The sequence below is a fragment of the Trichosurus vulpecula genome, chromosome 2 (genome assembly GCF_011100635.1).
Source record: "Trichosurus vulpecula isolate mTriVul1 chromosome 2, mTriVul1.pri, whole genome shotgun sequence".
Lineage (NCBI taxonomy): Eukaryota > Metazoa > Chordata > Mammalia > Diprotodontia > Phalangeridae > Trichosurus > Trichosurus vulpecula.
Genome location: NC_050574.1, coordinates 266,577,583 through 266,601,717, shown reverse-complemented (window position 1 = coordinate 266,601,717; position 24,135 = coordinate 266,577,583). Strand labels below are relative to the sequence as shown.

At 43.8% G+C, this 24,135-nt stretch overlaps 1 protein-coding gene across 1 annotated transcript in view; it reads left to right on the top strand.

The window, feature by feature from the left end:
* UBASH3B (ubiquitin associated and SH3 domain containing B) overlaps window positions 1-24,135 on the top strand; it is a 165,974-nt gene that overhangs the window by 91,364 nt on the left and 50,475 nt on the right. The gene's annotated exons all lie outside the window — the stretch shown is intronic.

The following is a 24,135-nucleotide window of genomic DNA, read 5'->3' as shown; positions in this document are numbered from 1 at the left end:
GGGTGAAGGAGGAGGTTTGTCTGTGGCCCTGCTTTAGAAGGGAGAGAGCCAGACACACTGATCAATGGCTCCAAAACCCAAGGCCTCCTAAGACATCTGTTCATTCTCTCAATCCCAGAGTGGTCCCAGAATACCACATCCACTCAAATTGTACAAGCTTGTGTTTTTATCTTCAGCTTCAGAGGAAGAAGAGCTCATTGCTGACACATCGAAACTGCTCAGGTCTGGTCCTTTGTGGTTTTTTTTCTGCCACCAGAAATTCTCCCCCGAGATATAACCAAGTCATATATTACATTTTCTTTAGTCTAAATCACATTGGAATGGTTGACAGTGTGGGCTGCAGTCATCCCAATGGGTACTCATTTCTGAGCCACATTTGAGAATGAAACTATGACTGTGAATGCTACAAAAGATACCAAACCCTATGAATTCACCGTGCTGATTGGCTGCCCTCAGCCCAACTAGACTTCTATTTGTGCAAATAACCCTTTGTGGACAGCTGAAGGGCTAACATTTCATGTGCTGCCCTCCATCCTGGCCACCCTCCTTGGGTTGCTGAGAAGGAGAGGCAAGTTCTTGTTGCCAGCTTCACTCCCTCATCTCTGTCTCTGTTCCTCAGTGGCATACAGCTTAAGGCCATGCAGTGACCAGCAGAGATTGCACTGTTGTCAGCATCTGCTGATACAGCTGTTTCTGTCTTCCTTCTGGAGCAGCTAAGCCCTTTGCTCTTGGTTCACTCCTTTGGAACTAAGCACCCAGAGTTTCCGACATATCTAAGGCTTAGCCTATGGCTAACTGGTCCAGGCTAATGCATTCCAGTGAGGTAGCTCCTCAAATTCTTCGATCCATTTTATGGTTGGTGAGAATGCGAGGAAGAGCTTTTTTCAAAGGAATTTAGGAAAGGGGCTTAGCAGCTGAGAATAGAGTCTTAAGATCTGCGTCAGGCAGAGAAAAAAAGCAGTGTATGGAATTGGAGTCAACCAAGATGGGTTCAAGTTTTCATTCTGCTTCAGTCAAGTTGCTCCATCTGTTATGAGCCTCAGTTTCTTCATTTATTAAATGGAGATAATGTTACTTGGGCTGACTTTATATGAATAAATGAGACAATATATATGAACGCAGTGAACTGTGAGAGAAACGTAAGGTGTCGTGTTCGTGACCCCTAGACCACATCTGCTGCCAACAGCCTGTTCTCTCCTTTTCCAAAGTTTGTTTGTTTATTTTCCCATTTGAGAAAATTGGTTGGATTAAAGCCTGAGTTCTAGTTCCAGGTTCTATCCCTGACATGCTGGGTGACTTGGGAATAAGCTATTTAACACAATTCACTTAACCTTGCTTCACCTCTGTTTCTCAAAAAATAAAAAAGGAAATAATTCCTACTAAATTCTTGGCAGTGGTATGGAAATATATGATTGTGTGGTGGAAAATATTCAAGATCCTAGGGAAAAAGTTTCGATAGAAATCCAATTTATCATCGTTGTTGTCAAGCAGTATTGATGAAGCCCATATATAGTACGAGATAAGGTATGGCTGTATGGCTGACTACACAGAGGTATCATTTCCCAAGTAGCTGAAAACTCTCCATACTGCTAGGCAGAAAGATCCAGGACAGGACTTGCTCATGTCCCTTTCCACCACACTCGCCTCCCCTGTCTTCCCAAAAGTACAAAGTGCGGGTACCTTCTAGGACTGGCAGATATCTCCCCACTTGACTTCTGGGAGTATATTTGACCTGGGTGGTAAAACAAATAAACAAGCATTATCACTTTTCTTTTTTCTTATTCATCTGCCTCCAATCCATTTGTCCCCATGGACACTTGCCCCAATTTGGCTTCAACTATGGCTGGACGAGGGGATTCTGACAATTCAGTGGGCAACTAATTTCAGGACTACCAACAAAGCCCACAGTCAGACTCTAGGTTGGCTTGTAATTAGGCATTTAATTGGGCATTTTGTTCACTGTCTACCAAGCCTGTTGTGATTGTTTCATTTCAGGCACACAACTGTAGTTGTGGTCTTCCCAGGGAAGATAATGCACATTATGTCCAGGATGTGGTCTATGGATTGCATACCCAGCCCTTCTAAAGGAGTGTGGGAAGACTGACTTACCTCCTTAGATTATCTTGGCCAATACCTGTCTTATACTTTTCATAAAGATGCCTCTCAAAGTACCACACCTTGTCAGTCTTACCCTTAGCCAGCTGCTACATAGTTCAGCCACATTTGGCTTGTCCCAATCACAAAGGCATCTGGCTTCATGATGGTGTGAGGCGGCATAGGCAGAGTCATACGGTGTCTGTGAGCTAGGTGTGTGCAAATCTGGTGCTTCTTTCAAGGAAACAAAGTTCTAATCATAGCTTCTCCATTGACTTGATTATGGCCCCAAAAGTATGTCTCTGCCTCAGTTTATCTACTTACAAAAAAGGGAGTATGTGTATGTGATCACGCCCCCTTCCTTTCCACAACTGCTAATGCCTTCTCTATGAAATTGCCTTCTATTTGCACTACATATGTCCTATATTATAGTTATCTGCATGTAGTGGGCTGGGGTGGGGGGGGATTAGAATGTAAGCTTCTTGAGGGCAGGGGATATTTTCATTTTTGTCCTTATATTCCTAATGCCTAGAACAATACCTTAAATATGGAAACTAAATAAAAGTTTGTCAAATTACATTATATTGGATCTTTCTCAAATACTAATTTCATTTCACTCCCCTGCTTAAGAACTGATAGTGAGTCCTCATTGTATCAGATCCCATCTATATTCCTCCACCCTTCAAGGCCCTTCCTAAACCCAACATACCTTTCCCTCTCTCCCCCTGCCCCACCCTATCCCTGTCAGTCAGTAAGAATATCTCAAGCTGCTACAAATGTATTCCACAAGCATTTATTAAACATCTACCAAGATCGAGTCTCTAGAGACTTGGCAATACAAGACCAAATATTACACAGACCCTGCAGTTAATAATTAAGAAAGATTGGCTTACAACTTCATTTGTGACCCCATTTGGGGTTTTCTTGGCAAAGATACTGGAGTGGTTTGCCATTTCCTTCTCCAGCTCATTTGACAAATAAGGAAACTGAGGCAAACAAGGTTTAAGTGACTTGCCCAGGGTCACACAGCTACTAAGTGACAGAGGGTAGATTTGAACTTAGAAAGATGAGTCCAGACACGAGACTGTAGCCATTGTGTCACTTACCTGCCCATTTCCAAGATAAAGAGACTGAAATTTGGAGAAATGAAGATCACACAAGTGAAGGTAATCATCAGAGGCAGACTTGAACTCTGGTCTTCCTGTTCCAAGACTGATGCTCCTTTCCAGTACATCTCCATTCCACTAAACACTCTCTTGCCTCTTAAGAAGCTTACAGACTAATGGGAAGGGTGGGAAGGATGGGTACCCAACAACTAGAATGCTAGGGAGAATGTGCAAATGAGAGAGAGAGAGACAGACAGACAGACAGAGACAGAGATCCATCAAAGTGCTAAGAGGTTCAAGGAGCCAGAGCTCATTTTGATCTAGGCTTCACAGGGGTTACAAAAAGAAATAAAAATCAAGATTCTCATCCTCAGGAAGCTTATGGTCTACAAGATACACATAGGCAAAGCAATTAGAAAATAAGACTGTGTATAGTAAAGTGATAAATTGTACAGTACAGAGGGAAAAAAAAGGTGGTCCATAATAAAATACTGATTTGCTCCATACAGACGAATAGGAGTTTGATAAATGGAGTATACACAGAATCATGAGAATAATTTGATAAAGAAGAGATTGCCGTGGTTGGTGTGGTTGGGAGAGGCTTCACTGAAAAGTGGGTTTTGATTTGGACCTTGAAGGATATGAGGGTTTGGTTTGGTGGAAGATAGAAATGTTGGTGATTGGGAGGGGCTGAAGGGAGGGAATAATTATTTAGGCAGTAACTACTGTGTGCCAGGCACTGTGCTAAGAGCTTTACAATTATCTCATTTGATACTCAGAATAATCCCGGGAGGTAGGTGTATATGGGGCTGCTAGGTGGCCCAATGGATAAAGTGCCAGGTCCAGAGTCAGGAATACTCATCTTCCTGAGTTCAAATCTGGCTTTAGACACCTACTTAGCTATGTGACCCTGGGCGGGTCATTTATCCCTGTTTTCCTCCGTTTCTTCATCTTTCAAATGAGCTGGAGAAGGAAATGGCAAAACATTCTAGCATCTTTGCCAAGAAAACCTCAAATGGGCGCAAAAAATCTAAATGAGGTCACAAAGTCACCAAAATGTATATGTCTATATATGTGTATACAGATATGCATATTTAGGTATATGTATATGTGTATACATGGACACGTGCACATATTTATAATATGTATCTATGTATATACATACATATATGTATAAAGGTGTGTATATATATACATGCATAATATAAACATATTCATATACACATACATATTTCACTGTTCAGTACCGAGAAAAAGATGAAATCCCACAGTAGTTGCTCAATCAATAGTTATTGAAGGTCTTTGGTTCCTTGAAAAAAAAGTAGTTATGGTATTTGGGAGTTGCCTTCATTGTATTTTCTGATATATTATGTTTGCTCGTTGTCAAATGGCAGCAGATTCTCGAGTGAAGCTATTCCATGGACTAGCAGACTATAAAAGTCCCCTTGTCGTCACCAGGGAAGGGAACTGTGCCCCAACGCTCTTTATTTGTACTGAGAGTAATCGAGGCTTCCTTCCCTGATACTCTGCTCTTATCCTGGCCCTTCAGACATTGGGGTTAGCCTTTCAGCACTTTCCCCTTTCTTTCTACTGAGAGATGGCCTTCCTGGGGAGCTAAAAATGGCCCTCCTTTTCCATTACTTATCTGAAGGCCAGTGTCTGCTGCCAGGCACAGAACCGTAGTCAGGGGAACTCAGAACTGGGCGCTGCCTGGGGAGGAGAAGGAGAGAGATAGGAGGAGGAGGGCTGGATTCTACCTGGGAGAGGGAGAAGACTGCAGAAGAGATGGGGTTGAGGGAGGGGAAAGCAGTTAGTCTTAACCAAAAACAAGGAGAGTCTGCTGTTGGCACAGGTCATGTGTTTCTGTTGTCGTACAGTAGACTTTGCCTGTTTGAGTCTTGCAGTCAGATCATTGGCTCAGAGCTAGAGGAGACCTTAGAAACCATATAGTGGGGGGACTCACCCCCACTTCTTATTTTACAGATGAGAAACGTGAGGTCTGGAGACACAATGACTTTCCCAAGGTCAGACAGGAAGTAAGTGATGGAGATAAAACTTTAATCCAGGTGCCCTGACACTAGAACCAGTTTTCGTTCCACTGTGCCATGTTGTTTGGGATCTGGTCCTCATTTCAAATGAACTTGCCCCATAAACTCTCCTGCTTCTAAACCCTCATCCTAATTTACAGCTACCTTTTCTGCTCCTTGGGGAGAAGCCAGCAACCTAAGGGAGGAAATCTGTGAGGTTCTCTGACAGTTATAGATACCACTATGCATCCTGACTTTGTGTAACCTTGAGCAAATCACCGAACCGCTCCGTGCCTCAGTTTCCTCACTAGAACTGCCGCTACTGACCTCATTGGGCTTTTGTAGGGACACAATTTTACCAGTCCTAAAATACTTGTATCCTAGGAGTTAGTATTGTTACTGGACCCTTTAAGTTGTATTTAGTCCAATTCCCCCATTTTACAGATGAGGAAACTGAGGCACAGAGAGAAGTGACTTGCAGCAAGGTGAGAATTTGAACCCAGGAATTCTTAGTCCCAATTTAGTGTCTTTCCATGTAAGTTATTATTACCGCCTTATCTCTCTCTTTAATTCCTTAATTTAAACTCCTTAATTCCATCTCTCTTCTCTCTTCCTTTATTTCCAAATTTATTTCCCTCTCATTTTTAAGCCTACTGTAGCACCTCCTAGGATTATTTGGCCCTACTGGTGGACCCCAAGACTAGAGAGACTGTTGACTCCTGGCCTAAAGATGCATGTGATCTCTCTCTCCTCAGAACTGTAAGAGCACCTAGCTTGCATCTCTCTTACATTTACCATATTCTGTTCTATATTTAGTTTCAGTATCTGTCTTATCTCCCTACAAGATTTTAAGCTCACTGTGGGCAGGGCATTTATCTTTGCAAGCCCCTTGGTATTTGTTGGGTTTGAATCATCTTCTGCCCTTGTTAACACCCTGTAAATCTTGAGTGTCAGAGCTAGAGTTTTCAACAGTTCATTACTTAAACCCCTCAATTTTCAGAAGAGGAAACTGAGACCCAGGAAAAATGAATGGATTGCCTGAGTTTGTCCAGCTGGACCAAGCCAAGACTACAACTGGATCCCCAGTCCCCAGGATGAGTCTTTCTTCCTTTCTTTCCTTCCCCTTATTATATCCCAAAGTGGCAAGTAAATAAGGGCCTGAGGAAGGACTAGAGAGGACGTCACTATAGTTTAGACAGATGGCCCATTTTCATTCCCCGAGTTCCCCTGGCAGTGAGGTGGCAAAGTGGATAAAGTATGCCGGGTCCGAAGTCAGGGAGACTCATCTTCCTGAGTTCAAATCTGGCCTCAGACACTAGCTGTGTGACCCTGGGCAAATCACTTAACTCTGTTTGCCTCAGTTTCCTCATCTGTAAAATAAGCTGGAGAAGGAAATGGCAAACCACTTCAGGATCTTTGCCAAGAAAACCCCAAATGGAGCCACAAAGAGTGAGACATGAGTGAACAACAAGAAGATCTCCAATTCTTTCTTCCTTGAGGAATATAGACCAGGCTCAGATTAGCCAGATGTCAATTGGGCATTTGCATCCCACCCCCATGGGGGGAAAAGAGAGGGAGGTGAAGCTCTGCTTTTCTTCCTGGCAAAAGGGAGCATAAGCCCTTTAGCACAAAGTAGCCAGGCTTTGAATATTCATTCTTCCAATTCTTAGCAGTATGCAGTGGCCTGGCACCAAAAAGAATTTGTTTGGGGAGGGCCGCTGACCCTATAGCAAACTCTTTTGCAGAGATATCCTCCTGAGTATCTCCAAAGTGGCTCACAGCTGCAGTGCCACTTATCTCTCTCCCTCCAGCCCCAGGAGCTGGGCTTTATCAACAAAGGAGGAAACTCGTACGCAGGGGAAGTGACTAACACAGACTCACTCAGCTGACGCTAGCTAGAGCCAGGAACCATCTCGGGGCTCCCAAGTGCCCACCAACTGCAAGGCTCTGAATGTATTGGGGAGAGAGACAGAGACAGACAGAGAGAGAATGTGTTTAAATCATTAAAATCTTCCATAAACCTGTTGGCTAAGCTGATATAAACATAGGTAATTAATTATAGCCTTCTCTGCTTTTACTTAATCTCTGATTAATTTGATCATCTGTTTCCTGTAGTTTGGTTCTAATTACCAAAATCTTTTGTATCCAAAATAAAAGCCAGTCCTCCCCTCCTCTGTTCATTGGAAGGGGCTTTGAGCACCTGGTATTACTGGGTAATTCATGGGCCGTTTAAGAAAGAGGACCAATTAATTAGGAAAGAAGAACTAGGCCCCAGAACTTGGATCTTAAACACCACCTTGGGTCAGCCTAACTGGAAATGAAGTTGAAAATTATGAACTCCTGAACAGCAGGGAACTAATTTTGTGGTATAGTAGAAAGTTGGAATCACAGCTTTGAAACTTACTGTGCAACCATGGGCACATAGGTCACTTTACCTCTGAGCCTCAGTTTTCACATCTGTAAAATGGTGGTGCAATTGACAATACTTGTACTAAATACCTCAACAGGGTTGTGAGTGAGAAAAGTGTTTTTTAAACTTTAAAGCTTTGTATAAATGTGAGCTATTATTCTCTTTGCGGTACCTAGGGTGGCTCAGTGGATAGAGTGTTGGGCCTGGAGTTAGGAAGACCTGAGTTCAGATCCAACCTCAGACACTCACTAGCTGTGTGACCCTGGGCAAGTCACTTTGTTCAGCTTTCACATTTGTAAAGTGAGCCGGAGAAGGAAATGGCAAAACCATGTTAGTATCTTTGCCGAGAAAACCCCAAATGGGGATTTGAAAAATTGGACACAACTGAACAAAAACAAAAAATTATTATTTTTGTATTTTTTTCTCCAGCTCCCCCCCCCCCCCCCCCCCCCCGCAAAACCAACCCTCAAACACTCAGTGCCTAATACAATGGTAACCACAAAGTAGGTACTCAGCAAACAGTTGTTACATGATTGAATATGGGTTAGGAGCCTTGGACTCTATTCCAGGTCTGAGATCGAGAAAAAGCTCTGGCCCTGGAGTGAAGAATACCTGCGTTCAGATCCAGTGTCAGACACTTATTAGCTGGTTGACCTCAGTTTGCCTCAGTTTCCGTAGCTGTAGAATTGGTGATAATGATAACACCTGCCTCTTGGGTTTTTGTGAGGGACAGATAATATTTATGAAGCACTTTGCAAACTTTAAACTGTATATAAATGCTAGCTATTAATAACTGAGTAATCATGGACAAGGGATTGGTAAAGGAAGCAGTGGGGAAGGGGCAGGGACCAAGGACAAGGTGTTGAATTTAAAGAAAGAGACTTTACAGGAAGATTTTAGATATTGATTTGTCCATTTATCACTGTCTCGATCTTGGGTGAGATACTTCATCTTTGGGCCTCAGTTTTTTCACAGAAAATGAAGAGATCGAGCTAGATGGTCTCTAAGGTCCTTCCCAGCTCTCAATCTGTGGTCCTAAATTACTGCCTCTCTGCCTCATAATCCCTTCCTGTCTCTCCTTCCTTCTCTCCTAACGCAGAGGCCAAAAGTATGTGAACATGCTTTGAACTCTCTGAAGACTTTACTGGCAACCGGAGAATTTGATCCTAAGCTCAGCCACTCCTGCTGCCTTCTTTTCTGTCCTAGGCCTGTGGAGGATGCTGTGTTTGCAGCAGGCAGAAGCCAGTGTTCTGAGGAGCCAAGCCCAGAGTGGTGGGGAGGGGATAATCTGGGAAGATGGGCAGGACCAGAGCACCTAGTGCAGCCTGAAGAGCTCTTGGCCCCTTTCTTGCTTCTCCTAGGAGGAAGGGAGCAAGAACTTGCACTGATAAGCTCCGTGATTAGAATGCTTTAAAGGAGAAGTAGCTGATGCTTTCTGAAAATGGAAGCTGACCTTTGTTAGTGCTGGGGCAGGGCTTGGAAGGAGCTGGTTCCTGGGGATTCCAGCTGTGGAGCAAGAGGACGAGATGATAGCCAAGGACTGAACAAAGAAAGAGCCAGTCCAAGGATGATGCTTGCTAAGCAGGCTCAACCGTCAAGAGCATGTATGGAGGGAGGCTGATTTAGGAAGCAAACAGAGAAAGGATTTCACTCTCTTTCCACCTCCATTTCTCTCCCCTTTCCCCTGTTCCTCTCCCTCTTCCTCTTCTCCCATGTGTCTCTCCTGCCCTTTCTCCCATTTCTCTCCTTCTCCCCCTTGTCCTGTTCCTCTTTTCTTCCCCTGTTCTTCTCTCTCTCCCCCCCTTTCCTCTCTCTCTCTTTCTCCCTGTCTCTTCCCTTGCCCTGCAATCTCTACCAGAGGTCTACCCCAGTATACCCCAGGGGCTCTGCTTAGAAACAACAGATTGGTTCCCTCAGCTGCCTTCCCTTTCATCATCATCATCATCACCACCACCACCACCACCACCAAGTGCTTCCTATGTTTTTGTATCTGTTTTATGTATATCCCACATATGTGTACATGCCACCTCCACCATTAGAATTTAAGCTCTCTGAGGACAGGGATGGTTTCATTTTTTTTTAATCTTTATATCCCTCCCCTCCCCAGCCCAGCACTGTTTGAGGCACATAGCAGGCACTTCATAAATGCTTGCTGATTGATTGATTGGTTGATCAGCAGATGGATCTGTGAGTGGATTCTACTTGTAGGTCTAATGGCTCTATGAGCCCAAACACCTAGGTTATAGGCATACCCTCAGCAGGAGAGAGGACACAAAGTCAACGCTCCATTTCTTCTCCGGTCTCCCAGCAAACTGGGCTGAGACTGCTATGTGGTGAAATGAATGGAAGAATTAAAGGCTGTCTGGAGGGGGGAGGGAGACACAAAGGTGAAGCGAGATCAACAAGGGGATCCAGGCCCCGTGGCTGAAGACATTTCACCAGCATTAACCTCAGAGTTTAACAGAGCACTGTCATCTGTGCTCAAATCCTTCACCCCCTCGTCCGATAACCATCCATGTTTTGCCAAACCTTGAGCCTGGATCACCCTGACACCTTCTCTGCTCTCACTCCCTTGCTGCTGAATAGAAGCGGAGGATGTCATGCAGCCTGCAGCAAGTAGGTTCCTTTACTCTTCTCGTAGTTAACCTTCTTTCATGCCCCGAAGCAGCTGTTCCAAAACTTTTCCTCTTTCCTCAAGCTTCTTCCTTCCCAGAAGACCACCTCACATTAGACTTTAGGATGAAAATAGAAACTCTCTGGTATTTCAAAACCCCGTGACATCATGCCCCATCCTCTCCTGCTTTGTTTCAGTGTCTGATGCAGAGATAGCCCTTCTCCTTTCCAAGGCAAGTACTTCCACTAGAGCCCCTTATCTCATCCTCTCCTTTCTCCTCCAGCAGCTTGGCCTAGCAATCATCCTCCGTCTGTATCTAGTGGCTCCTTGCCTGCTACACATGCCCAAGCTTCCCCATACTTAAAAAACCTTTCATTTGAGGCAGTAGGGTGGTGCAGTGGGTAGAGCACTATATTTGGAGTCAGGAAGAGCTGAGCTTTAATCTGGCCTAAAATACCTAGTGACTGTATGAACCTGGTCAAGGCACTTAACTGCTCTTTGCCTCAGCTTCCTCATATATAACTGAGGGTAGCAATAGCACCCTCTTCTCAGGGTTGTGGTAAGGATCACATCAGGCAGTATTTGTAAAGTGCTTTGCAAATCTTAAAAAACTATTAAAATGCTGGCTATCATTATTATTACTAATTATTATTATTATCCTAGTTGTCTGCAGGTGTTGTTCCATCTCCCACCTACACGTCTTTGTACAGGGTGTCCCCCGTGCCTGGTGTGCAGTCTTTAGCCTAGCTTCCTTCAAGGCCCAGCTTAGTCCTGATTTCCTCAGTTTCTAGCGCATCCCTTCTCCCCCAATTGCTATATTCATTTTCTTTGAATATACTTTATATTTGCTTATCTGTGTTTGTGTTCTTTCATGCCAATAAAATATAAGCTACTTGTGAGCAAGGGCCATTTTGGTTTTTTTTCTTTTTTATCCCCAGTGCCTAATACATTGTCTGACACATAGCTGACATTTGATAAATGTTTGATGGATGAATGAATGTGTTAGTGAATGAACTCTGCAAAGTATCTTCGGTGGTGGGAGGAGGCTATAGGTCTGTTGGAAAGGACCTCAGAGGCCATCTACTCTGTCCACCCCAGTCATTTTATAAACTAAAAAATTGAGGCGTAGGGGGTAAAATTACTCACCATTGTCCTAGAGCTATTAAGTAGCACTGCTGGGATTTGAACCCAGGACTGACACAAATCAGGGGCAGCTAGGTGGGACAGTGAATAGATCACTAGGCCTGGAGTCAGGAAGACCTGAGTTCAAATGTGGCCTCAGATACTTCCTAGCCATCTGACCCTGGGCAAGTCACTTAACCCTGTTTGCTTCAGTTTCCTCATCTATAAAGTGAGCTGGAGAAGGAAATGGCAAACCACTCTGGGATCTTTGCCCAGAAAACTCCAAATGGGGTCACAAAAGAGTCTCTGAAACAACTCAACAGTGACACCTTACACAAATCTATACCAGAACCAGCCCCTTATCCCAGCATTGCCATTTTCTTCCTCCTGTTTCTCCTCCAGTTCCTTCTCCTTCCATGTCTCCAGCTTTCTTTAAATCCTACCCACTGTTCCAGGGCCAGCTCACAGGTCATCCCAGCCAGATGTTAGACACGGTCCTTATATCTGGAGAACAATCTCATAGAGAAGATAAGAAGGGAATTCCAGTAACAAATGTCTTAAGAGGCGGCAGGCTGGCTCTGGAGCTCAGAGGAGGGAGACGTCACTCCTAGGGATGGGAAGGATCAGAGAAGGCTTTGTGCAAGAGGGAGCACATGAGCTAGGGCTCGAATGATTTCACCAGGTACAGCTAGAGGATTTGACTTGTATGTTATGTTTTGAGAGCTCTTGTATCTTTTCTCACATAGGACTGGCTGCAGACTATGAAAAGCATTTTAAAGGTGCATATAGGGACTCCTCTGCCTTTCCACTCTTTCTCTTCTTGTCCTCTGTGTATCCTTGGGCCTGCCCTCCTTGGCTCAGTATGGCCTGAACAAGGCATTTATGTGTCCTAAGCAAGGTCTGGAAATTGCTTTTCTTGTGTTTTACTATATCTATATCCCTCAGAGGCTTCGAGCCTTCATTTTAAAACGCAAAATGGCTTGGAACAAAATAAATATCTGTGAGCCATGGAAACTGGGGCTTCCTATCATTAAATATTTATAAAAAATAATTTTTATTTTGTGTCCCAGGCAGCTGCCTCGCCCCTTTGCCTACCCCTGGTCCTAGCTCTGTGAAGGAGTACATGCAACTCATTACCCTCCCACTCCAGCCATGAAAGCTAGCGTCTTTCTGTGTTCTATTCTGTACCTTCCCCATCCCCATCCCAACTTTATTTTGTCTTAGGAAGATTTTAAAGATCATCTGGCAAGATAGGGTACCAGACACTGAGGTCCTTACTCGAACTAAACTGCCAAGCATTCAAATCTACTTCAGAGAGTGCTACTTCGATGGGCTGGCCACATCGTTTGAATGTAAAACGTATGCTTGCTAAAAAGACTGTTTTATGGAGAACTCACACTGGGCAAGCTTCACATGCTGGTCAGAAGAAGCAATACAAGGATACTCTAAAAGTCTCTCATAAGCACTTTGGAAAGTGCTAGTTGACTGATTCTACCCTATCCTACTGACTCAGTTGGTGAGGTTGATAGATGAAGTTCCTTAGTGTCCAGTTCTTTCTACACCCAGACTTATGTCTCTAGTCCCTCAAGATGTCAGAATTGTGTTAAATGACTTACATCAGAGAAGGTGCTGTGCTCTATGAGCAAAACAGAATTGAAACAGCTCAAAGGAAATGCGGGATGCGCAAATTTAGAGAATCCACCCCAAATGTTCACATAGACTGTTTGTGCCCAGCCTGTGGTAGAGCATTCCAAGCTCGTATTGGTCTGATCAGCCACAGTTGGACACACTGAAACTTGACTCTAGCATAGTGGTGTCATTTTGGTCCTCTTGGAGAAGGAAGGACAACAACCAATTTACCTTGTATCTTATCCCCCATGGGTCAGCTCTCCACGTTTTCTAGGTAGCTAACCTGTCTGGCTAATGTTCTTATGGGAGATGACAGGGAGACTGAGCAAAGCATAGAACATCAACTGGGCTACCAGGTTGTACATACTCATTTTCACAGTGGCCTTCAGAAGGTGATGCTCCAGAAGGGATGGACTTTTTCTGTCCAACATATTAGTAATTAGTGACACAGGGATGTCATGATGGGTATTTTGTGCCTCATGGGAGAAGTCCGGCACCATTGCAGACTAGGATTTGGGATACGTAAGCCTTGCATCACTGCTCAAGCCATACAACATAGGGAGCCTCCTACACTGCCAACCTGTAGGACCTGTCCTTGATACGTGTTTGCATCATCTATAAATATAGCTGTGGGACCCTGGTGCAGTCTGTTTGAGCCTCAGCTTAATTATCTGTCGAATAAGAATTGGGATTAGGTCATGGGATCCATGGTTCGTGGACTTGAGAGAGCTTGTACGATCTTAGACAGCTCCTTATACAGATGAGGCAATCTCAAAGGTTCCTTCCGACTCTAATGTCCTATGAACCTAGGGATGTTCTAGGGATGGTAAGCACCCGTGCATTTTACACTGACTTGCCTAGGCTTTGTCTCAGCTGCCTAGCTGTGAGCTCCTTGAGGGCAGTGACCATGTAATTTCCTTCTGGATTTTCCATCCTCCTCTTCCAAAATACTCACTACAGTGCTCAGAACACAGTAGCTATTAGATCATCTTTCTTGGCCGCCTGACTCCGTCCCTTCCAATTTTCCAAATCTGTACAATGAAGTTGTTCCTGGGATGCTGGCATGGTTCCTGGATGGTATTCTAGGCCTCTGGGGTTCCGTCCGACCCATCAGGTAGGATGGAAAAGCAGCTGTTCTTTGTTTGACATATTTGTGGAAAGCTCTTTCCTGGCTGAGCCCAGTTACCTGCCGCACCCCAGGGAAAAGAGCAGCCATAGCTAACTTTTGATATACCAGGCTCAGAAGTCACATCATTGACTTGGAGAGGTAGCTTGGGCATCATTAATTCAGTCCTTTCTTTTGCCAGATAATAGGCAATCATTAAACACATACTAAGCACCTACTATGTGCCATGTACTGTGCGAAGCACTGGGAATACAAAAAGAGGCAAAAGATAGTCCCCACCCTCAAGGAGCTTACAGTCTAATGGAGGAAGGAGAGACACCATGCAAACAGATATGTACAAAGCCATCTATATACAGGATAAATAGGAAATAATTAATAGTGAGAAAGCATTGGAATAAGAGGGGTCAGGGAAGGCTTTCTGTCAAAGGTAGGATTTTAGTTGGGACTTAAAGGAATCTGGGGAGGTTGGTAGTCAGTGGAAGAGAGACATCGGGGGCAGCTAGAGAATTTTTTCAGTGAATTGCATTCAGTAGAATTGAACTGTTCTATTTATTGTATCATGTTTTAATTGTTTTTGAAAATAGGTCATTGAGATGCAAATACACAATCATGAAATTACCTTCTATGTGTAGGGCACTGGGCTAGGCATCGTGGAGGATGCAGGCATGTTTATGGTCTCATTGCTTGCCCTCAGTCTAATAGAGGGCACCACACATACACACATACTGGTAACATGAAGTGCCTAGGAGAGGTCCAAGTAGAGGGTATGTGTGCGTGTGTGTGTGTGTGTGTGTGTGTGTGTTTGTGTGTGTGTGTACATATACACACATATACATACATACACACTCCCTATAACCCAGATATTTCCCTTACTTGTGCACGCCAGATAGCTGCAAGCTCGCCATCCTCTGCGAATCTCTGTCTCCAAAGAATCCTCACTAGTTTGGGTCTGAGATTTGTGATCAGATGTGGCCACTTGAGGACATCCTGGCCAAAGTCACTGGACCGAGACAAGGCTGTGAGTCACAACTTCTTACTTAGATAGTTCCAGGTTTAAGCTGTTCCAGTAGGACTCTGAAACTATTCGTGTTGTAGTATTTTTAACCAAGTTGAATGCCTGGGGAAAGGAGGGGGTAGAGACACTAGAAGGATGAATTAGTCTGTCTTATTCTACAAAACCCTAAATGACTTCTCGCTTCATCTGTTTCACCCAGATCCATTCTGATCACACTTCTCCATTTTTGCATGGGTGATTCAGCCCACCTGGCACTAGCTATCTCCCCAGCACTTGTAAGTTACACTTACATCCTGGTCGTTTGGACAAGTCAGTCGACACGCATTAAGTGCCAAGCACTGTCCTAAGAGCTTTAGAATTATCTCATTTGATCCCCACAACCCTGCAAAGTAGATGCTGTTATCATGCACATTTTATAGTTGAGGAAACTGAGGCAAATAGGTCAAAGTGATTTGCCCAGGGTCACACAGCTAGTAACTGTATGAAGCCAGGTTTAAACTGACTTCCAAGCCCGAAGCTGTATCCACTGTGCCACCTAGATGCCTCAGAAGAGATGTCTTCAGGGGCAGCGAGGTGGCGCAGTGAGTAGAGCACCGGCCCTGAAGTCAGGAGAACCTGGCCTCAGACACTTGACACACTTACTAGCTGTGTGACTTTGGGCAAGTCACCTAACCCCAATTGCCCTGCCTTCCCCCCTCCAAAAAAAAAAAAGGAAGAGATGTCTTCAGACTCTAAGCTCTCAAGCCTCTCTTTCTGCTCTCTCACCTGTGCTGTTGCCCATCAGGTGAAATATCTTGACAGCTCTGTACTAAACTTTCTCAGGAGCCATGAATATACAAGCAACAGAACCCAAGGAGTCTAGGGCCATATCCTCATTCTTCTCCTCTTCCCCCCCAAATCAGCCAGACTTCCCTGGAAATTACCCTTCGCTGATCTCGGCAGCTATTAGAACAAACTCTGCTTTTGTGTGTAGCAGGAGTTGGTTCCCCTGTTCCTATTTCTGTTTCCTGGAGAAGGAAAAAAAACTGGCTCTTTAAAGGTTACCCTGAGCCTGGTCAGCTAACCTCTTCTCTGATCATGTTCTCTCCACCAGGAAAGTCAGAAACCTTCCTTTCATCCTGAGATATCCAGTAGAGAAAAATCATAGCCAAGTATATAGAGTTAAAGTCCGGGACAGAAGATGTGAGTCTGAGCCCAGTTTGTTTCCTGACGTGCTCTCAGGAGACAAATCACTTACTCCCAGAGCTTCTGGTTCTAGATAAAGTGATGCCTTCTTTTTAACTTTTCAAAGCATTTTTTTCATCTACAATGTTCTTTTTTTTTTCCTCCCAGCACCTGGGGATTAGGAAGTTGGCAGTTATCCCATTTTATAGATGTGGCAGTGAAGGCACAGAAAGGTTCCACAGCTAGAATTGTGGCAGAGTTAAGACCTAGTTCACTACCCAGACTCTGAGCCCTACACACTTTATACTAGCAGGGAGAATATACACATTTGCCTCTCCCTGTCTCTTAGGAAAGCTGTGAGATCACTGAAGCAAGGGTATAGGCCTCATTCCCCAAAAGTTGCCGTATATAAGATGAACTCAATGTATAATCAGTGTTATTTTTCCCTGTATACCTATATGCCTTTCTTTCAAAGAGAGATAGAGATAGAGAGAGAGATAGAAAGGCTGAATCTTATGTCACCACCCATGGTCTAATTGCTGCTTTTGTGATTACAAACTATGACTTCCCTGCCGTGGAGGCCAGGACTTGGGGTCCCTTTTCAGAAAAAGCAGAACAAGCCATCCCCATTCCTGACTGCTAGGTCTTGCCATATAAAAACACCAGGGGATTTGAAAAGCATTTTCCTACTAACTACCCCCTGAGGAAGCTGCCTAATCGACTTTTTATGAGTCAGAAAACAGTCTTGTTGATTAGGGTGGGAAGGGGCATGAGGACAAATGGGTGGGGAGAATGAGCAGAATGGGGAGGATGAGAAGGAAGGAGGCTCGGAGTTCTCCAGGCTGTGGTAAGAATGCTGTCTTGAGCTTAGGAGGCTCTCTCTCTCTTCCAGTTTTCTGCCTGCCTTTTGCACTGAGAGAGAGCTGAGAGTCATCTCCCTACAAACGGGTAGCAGCAGCTACCCAAGGGAACTTTGCTATAGCATCAGTAGGAAGATGTTCATCTCCTCAAGGACTGGCCAGTGCCCGTGAAAGGCCCGGGGCCATTAACCACCATCAGCTCAGCCACAAGACTGATCCTGAAGTTGGATCTTTAGAATCAATACCTCTTTCTCTCTTACAGCCATTTCCTCTGGAGGAAATGGGCTGGGGCCATTATGTTTTATGTTTATTGACAAGCCCATCGTTTGAATTGACGTTGCCCATTCTGCTCCTCTCCACTTCATTGAAAACGTAGCCTTTCGATAAAGATCAAGGAGTTAAACTGCATTGCCCAAGCTCTTACACTGTTCCAATGGTCCAGTAAGGCAAGACTTCTTTATTTGGCAGTAATTGAATGAATTATTTATTTCTAATCCCACCTCAGATATTTACTCGCTGTGTAACACTGGGCAGTTTATTTAACCTCAGTTTCCTCATCTGTAAAGTGGAGATAATAATGACCTCTACTTCAGGATTGCCATGAGGATCCAGTGAAATAATATATGTCACAGTAGGCTCCAGTTTCCTCACCAGTAAAATGAAGGTGTTGGGTTAGATAGTGTATGAGTCTCTTCCCAGTCTAGATAGATCTCTTATCCTGTGATGCTATGTAAAGAGCTCTGCAAAACCTTGAAGCACTACATAGATGTAAGCTGTTGTTATTTTGCTGTTGTTCAGGTGTTTCAGTAGTGTCTGACTCTTCATGACCCCATCTGGGGTTTTTTTTTTTTTTTTGGCAAAGATGCAGAGGTAGTTTTGCCATTTCCTTCCCCTGCTCATTTTACAGGTGAGGAAACTGAGGCAAGCAATGTTAAGTGACTTGTCCAGACACACAGCTAGTAAGTATCTGAGGCCTGGCACTGTATCCACTATGCCACCTGGCTGCTCCTTTGTCCCCCCATGGCCAAAGATAGGATCGAGCAAGGAAGGGATGGGACCAGGCAAGGAGCACGTACAATCATCCCTCTGTTCCAAAGCTAATGAGTACAGTTAGCCCTTCCACATCGCAACTTTCCCCATTGTGGTTTCAATATATCACAAGTCAGCCTAAGAAATTGGAATTTTGGGGGAGTTTTGCAGAAGCCATAGACAAAACTCAGAGCCCAGCAGGCAACACAGAAAAAGTTTAGAAACTCAGAAATGCATAAAATATTTGTATAGATTGTACAATATCAACATATTTTATCATTTAATGCCATAATAATTCAGACTTCTCCTCTGGTAGGAAGGGAGGACCAAAAATTTTTACAAGGATTTTCCAGATTGCAGGGACACCAATGCCCCTAATTCCCTCAATGTGGAAGAGATAACTGTAAAACCACATATGACTGGAATGCATGGGAAATGATGAGTCTGCTTAAGTGAATTTTCGGATTGAATATTTATTGTGCAGCAATGATCCTCATCTTCCTTTGGGGAAAACAGTCCTATTTTTACCAATTATTGGTGCCTTCCCCTCAGATCACCTCCCATCTACTTTGTCTGCATCTTGTATGCATGTATACTCTCCTTCACTAGAATGTGAGCATCACAGGAAGTGATGCTTTTACCTTTCTTTATATCCCCAGGGCTTAACGCACAGTAAGTGGTGCATAGTAGGTGGTTAATGGTTTCATTTTGAATGATTGGTTGATTGATATACTTAAGGTGTTTTGCTATTGTAAAGCCCTGTTAGAAGTAGAACTGAACCAAAGTCTTCCAGACTGTGAGATGAGTTCTCTACTGCACTATTCATTACTTCACACCACCTCTCAGGGTCAGTCTCCTTGGACAAGTCATATAATCTCTCAGTACTTGCCCCCTGGGCAACTCCCTAAGATTATAAAGTTTGCCCCAAGGTCCTCTTTTGCATTGGTAGAAGTTCCTCACCAGGGTCTCCCTACACTGACAAAGATTTGGTGAAAAAAAGAAAGACACCCTCCAACTGTAGTGGTAGAATTCCAGAAGGCCACTCACTCTATTGGCAAACAGTCTGAGCAGTAAATTATAACAAGACCTGGGAAAGTAAACAGTGCTGGTAGCCTGAGCCAGGAAAGTCTTGAGGAGTCATTGGCCTCAAAGGATGTCAGTCATCCCTAGACTGAAGGTTCAAATGAGTGAGAGCTACAGGGATGCATTAGACAGGAAATAGGAATGCAGCGTGCATCCCAAAAGAAGGAATTGTAACCCACTGGTAGATAGTACTTGTCAGGTCTTACAGCTTCCCTGTAAGGTGTAGTTATTGAGAATATCCCTATACTCATTGTGCAAATAAGGAATCTGGGATTCAGACCGTTGAAGTGAATTTTCCAGAGTTACTTAGTAAGTTATAGAAGACAGACAGAAACCCAAGCCCCATGTCTCTAAAGCCAGGGCTTTTTCCTCTGTACAGCAGACTGGAGTCTACTTTGAGATATCCAAGGAGTCTGGGATGAGGCAAACAGTCTCCAGGGGCAAGGCAAGTCCACGTGACTTCTATTAAGAGTAGGTCCAGATGCCAGGTGGATTTCAGAAAAACCTGGAGAGACTTGCGTGAACTGATGCTGCATGAAGTGAGCAGAACCAGGAGAACACTGTACACAGCAACAGCAACATTGTGTAATGATCAGCTATGATAGACTTAGCTCTTCTCAGCAATATAAGGATCCAAGACAATTCCAAAAGACTCATAATGGAAAATGCCATTCATATCCAGATAAATAACCGATGGAGTCTGAATGCAAATTGAGGCATACTATTTTCACTTTTTTTGTTTTTGTGGGGTTTTTCCCTTTTGTTCTGTTTCTTTCACAACATGACTAATGTGGAAATTTATTTAACATATTAATGTGGAAATAATATGTATAATCTGTATCAGATTACTTGCTGTCTTGGGGAGGAGGAAGGGGAGGGGAGGGAAAGAAAAAAAATTGGAACTCAAAATCTTTCAAAAATGAGTATTGAAAATTGTCTTTACATGTAATTGGAAAAAGATAAAATATCATTCATTTTTTAGAAAGAGTAGGTCTAGATGCAGGGTAACAATGACAGACAAAGAGCCTCACTAAGCTGTAGAACTAGACCAATCAACAAATTCCTAATAATTATACAATGGGCAATTAGGACAGGTCAGAAGGAAATGGGTCAGGGATGATTATGGTTTTCAGGATCAGGAAGCCATAGAGACTTCCAAGAGACTCATATAAGGTCTGTGACTGGAGTCAGATGAGAAAATACCCTTTTCATCCAAAGGGGGAAGAATTGGGTCAGGAGTTGAGATCAGTGTGGTATATGGTGAACCTCCAAGACAACCTAGGTTCAGAGAGATTGACTCAAAGGGATCTTGCCCAGAAATAAGAACTGGGAAGCAGGTTCTGAGAGGACTTGAGAATCCTGCAGGAACTGGGAGTGGTGCTTCAAGATAATCATTATTTAGCAACTGCCCCCAAAAAGGGCCAAGGAGGAGAAAAGGACCTGGACATCAAGCAGAAATAGTGGCACAAACCTAAGCCAGGCCTTAAAGATAGAATCAGAAATGTATACTTTTAAATTCATTCATTGCTATCCTTGTGGGAACTGGAGTGGCAGGGGGAAGGAGAAATCTGTTGGTTTTCCCCTTAGTTTCCTAGTACAAGTTCCTTTTGAAAAGTCCCAACCTTGTCTGCATTAAACCAGGAAAAGAGATTTTTTTTTCCCAATCTTGATCTAGATCATTATAAAATGGCCTCAGGGAAACAAGACCAGTTGAGGGACTCTAAGAGCTGATAAAGCAGACAAAGGGCAGGAACTCAGGCAGGATAGACACAAGACCAGCTATGGATGTCTGCATTGTCCATTGGCTTTATATTATCTGTGCTTCTCCCTGCATCCCTTCCTCTAATCACTTTCCTATTAGTTCAGATTACTGAGATTTGGAAATAACCTTTTTTTCCCTGTTGTGCCAAAGATTAATTTAACCCCAACCTAGTTATTGAGAAGGATGAAGGCCACATAAGATACATGGTTTTTATCCACCTAACCCTGAACTACAATGCTTATGTTCTGCCAGTTTTGACCAGGAGGTTCCATTCAGTAATAAAAGCAGGGTGGTTCAGACACTCAGAGCTCTTCAGCTTAAGAGGACACTCCGCCTTGGATCCAAATATTCTTCCAGAGTGTATCTTGCTCTTCCTCCTGAGTCACTCCCTTGGAAGCAGAATAATAAAGTTCTCAGTCTGGTGTTTAGGGTCCTCCACACACTCCCACTGCCCTTGGAGCTGAGCTCATTGGCTGGGTGGGCCACCAAGGGTGGAGTGCACCATAGCAACAGCTCGAAGAGGATGGAGAGGGGGAGAGATTTGTTCTGCTGCTGTCCGTGATCCGCCTGTTCTGTGGGCCGAGTTCTGGGAATGAGCCCAATGGAGCATCTTTAGCTTGCCGCTTCGGTGGATAAAGGGGTAGCAGAGACACTGCCTCTTTCTTGTGTCTAACTTGAGTTCCTTGTGCTTTAGCCAAAGCCTGTTTCTTCTTGTTCTGTCTTTACTAGAAGCCCAGATGGTCACTACCCTCTGTGTGACAACCCTCCATAGACTCCAGGCTGAATAAACTTAATTCCTTTCATCTTTCTCCGTAGGTCTTATCTTTCAACCCTTTAATCATCTTTATGAGACTTTTCTTTGAACCTTTTCTAAATTCTCTCCTTTTGAATTATAGAGACCGAACTTAATAGCTCCTTCATTCCCGGAGTACAGCCTGGGTAGCATCAGGAAGAGGAAATTAAATTGCATTTAGATTCATTCTAGTAAAGTCAAGGGAAAAAAAAACCCACGAAATTGGTTGCTTTACATAAATAGTACAATTCTGCAGGCAGCAAATGAACTCTTTTCTTCTCTATTGTTCTTAAACAATAGTACATTCCATAACCAAGAGGGTGCTAACCTTTGAAAAGACTGATTTGCTGGGATTAGGACAAAGGGAGACTTGCAAAGCTTCCGATAGCCCTGCAGTTGCTAAGGGGAGCTTGCCAGGGTTGGCTGGTCCCTCGGGGACCCTTGAGCATTCCACCATTGAGTGCTAGTGGTTTACGTGCACCTCTGGAGGTGCCTTCCATGAGTTGTGGACCCTGTTGTAGGAAGCCCAGCTTCTGTCCTCAGGATGTCAAAGTCAATTTTTTTTTTCCATGTGAGTACATTTCACAACAGGCTTGTCTGTTATAAATATTTCTTCAAGCTTAGCTTTGCCGATTTGTTTGGCCAGGTTGACTATGGCCAAAATTCCATGCTGAGAGAGACAGAGACAGAGACTGTTAACTTCTCTGCCTCGAGCTAGCTACATGACCATGGACAAGAGGGGATCCTCTCTAGGCCTTAGTTTTCCCATCTATGAAATGGGGCTTTGAGTTTAGATGATCTGTAGAGTTACTCCAGTTCTAACGTTCACTCAGTCTACTGAACATCAGTGAGCCTTACTGTTCCTTAGAAACGTCAGAATGAGGAAGGGGAGTTGGATTCAGCTTCTGATCCTTTGGGGGATGATGTATAGTTTTTACCGGGGGCTTTCCTCTGTTTCTCCCTCCCAGTTACTCCAGAATGCTCTCCTAAAGGATGGCAACTCTAGGGCTAAGGTTTGCTGTGTCCCACTCTGTATTTCTCCTTAGTTCCTTTGCCTTGAATTACAACAAGGTGAGAGATCTTCCTGAAGCAGCCCTGGCGCTGAGAGAATTTGTAGTCTTGGCTACTTTGCTTATTAGAAATGAGATAGGTCACCTCACCTTTCTGACCCTCAGTATCCAGTACTGTAAAATGGGAGCTCTAATCCTAGTACTTCTTGTTTCACAGGGCAGTTGTGAGTGTAACTTTCATTCTTATAATGCTTAAGGTTTACTCAGGATCAAACAAGATTTTATAATGTTTACAGGTAGCTAGGGGACACAGTAGATAGAGAGCTAGGCCCGGGTCAAGAATACCCTAGTTCAAATCTAGCCTCAGTCACTCACTTATCAGCATGACCCTAGGCAAGTCACTTAACCTCTGTCTGCCTTAATCTGCAAAATGTGGATAATAATAGCACTTTACCTCCTAGGGTGGTTGTGAGGATCAAATAAGATAATATTTGTAAAGTTAGCACAATGCTGGCACATATAAAGTGCTATGTGAATATTTGCTATTACTGTAAAGCACTTTGTAACCCAAAAGTGCTCTATGAGGGAGGGACCTGTGGTTTTATTGTTTAGGACACTTCTTCCACTGACATAGTTCACAGGCCCTTCCCTACCTTCTCAGTTCTTCCTGTACATGTTTTCCCTTTACCTTCTCTGTAGAGGAGCCAGCCAATGCGCTGGAAGACTTCCTCTTGTTACTCCTGTATTCAGATGGATCTCATCTCATCAGCAATGACTCAACAAACATTATCTCAGGCCTCCTTCATGCCAGGCACTGTGGGACACAGAGCAAGGAGATATAAAGCAAGGTGGATGAGTCCTTGCCCTCAAGGAGCTTAAAATCAAAATGGAGGTTCTTTCTAGCACAGGTTGCAACTCATCCGCCACTGCCCGTTCTACACCAATCCTGTCCATGACTTCCCTTAGGCTCACCACACAGGACCCACCCAGTATACTGCAGGTGTATATATTATTCCATTAAATTATGTACCACAACTGGTTTAGCTACAGCCAGGTCCTAATTAGAGCAATCTATTTCCTAATCGATGTGCATTTACTTTGTTCCCACTTCTCTGTTGCTGTAAAAAGTACTGGTATAAATATTTTTGGTGTATTTTGGATCTTTTTTCCCCTATTCTTTGACCTCCTCGAGATATATGCCGAGCAGTGAAATCTCTGAGCCAGAGGGTATGGAGTTACTGTTACTACTGATTCATTTCTCACCTGGCTTCACTACTCTAGAAATACCCTG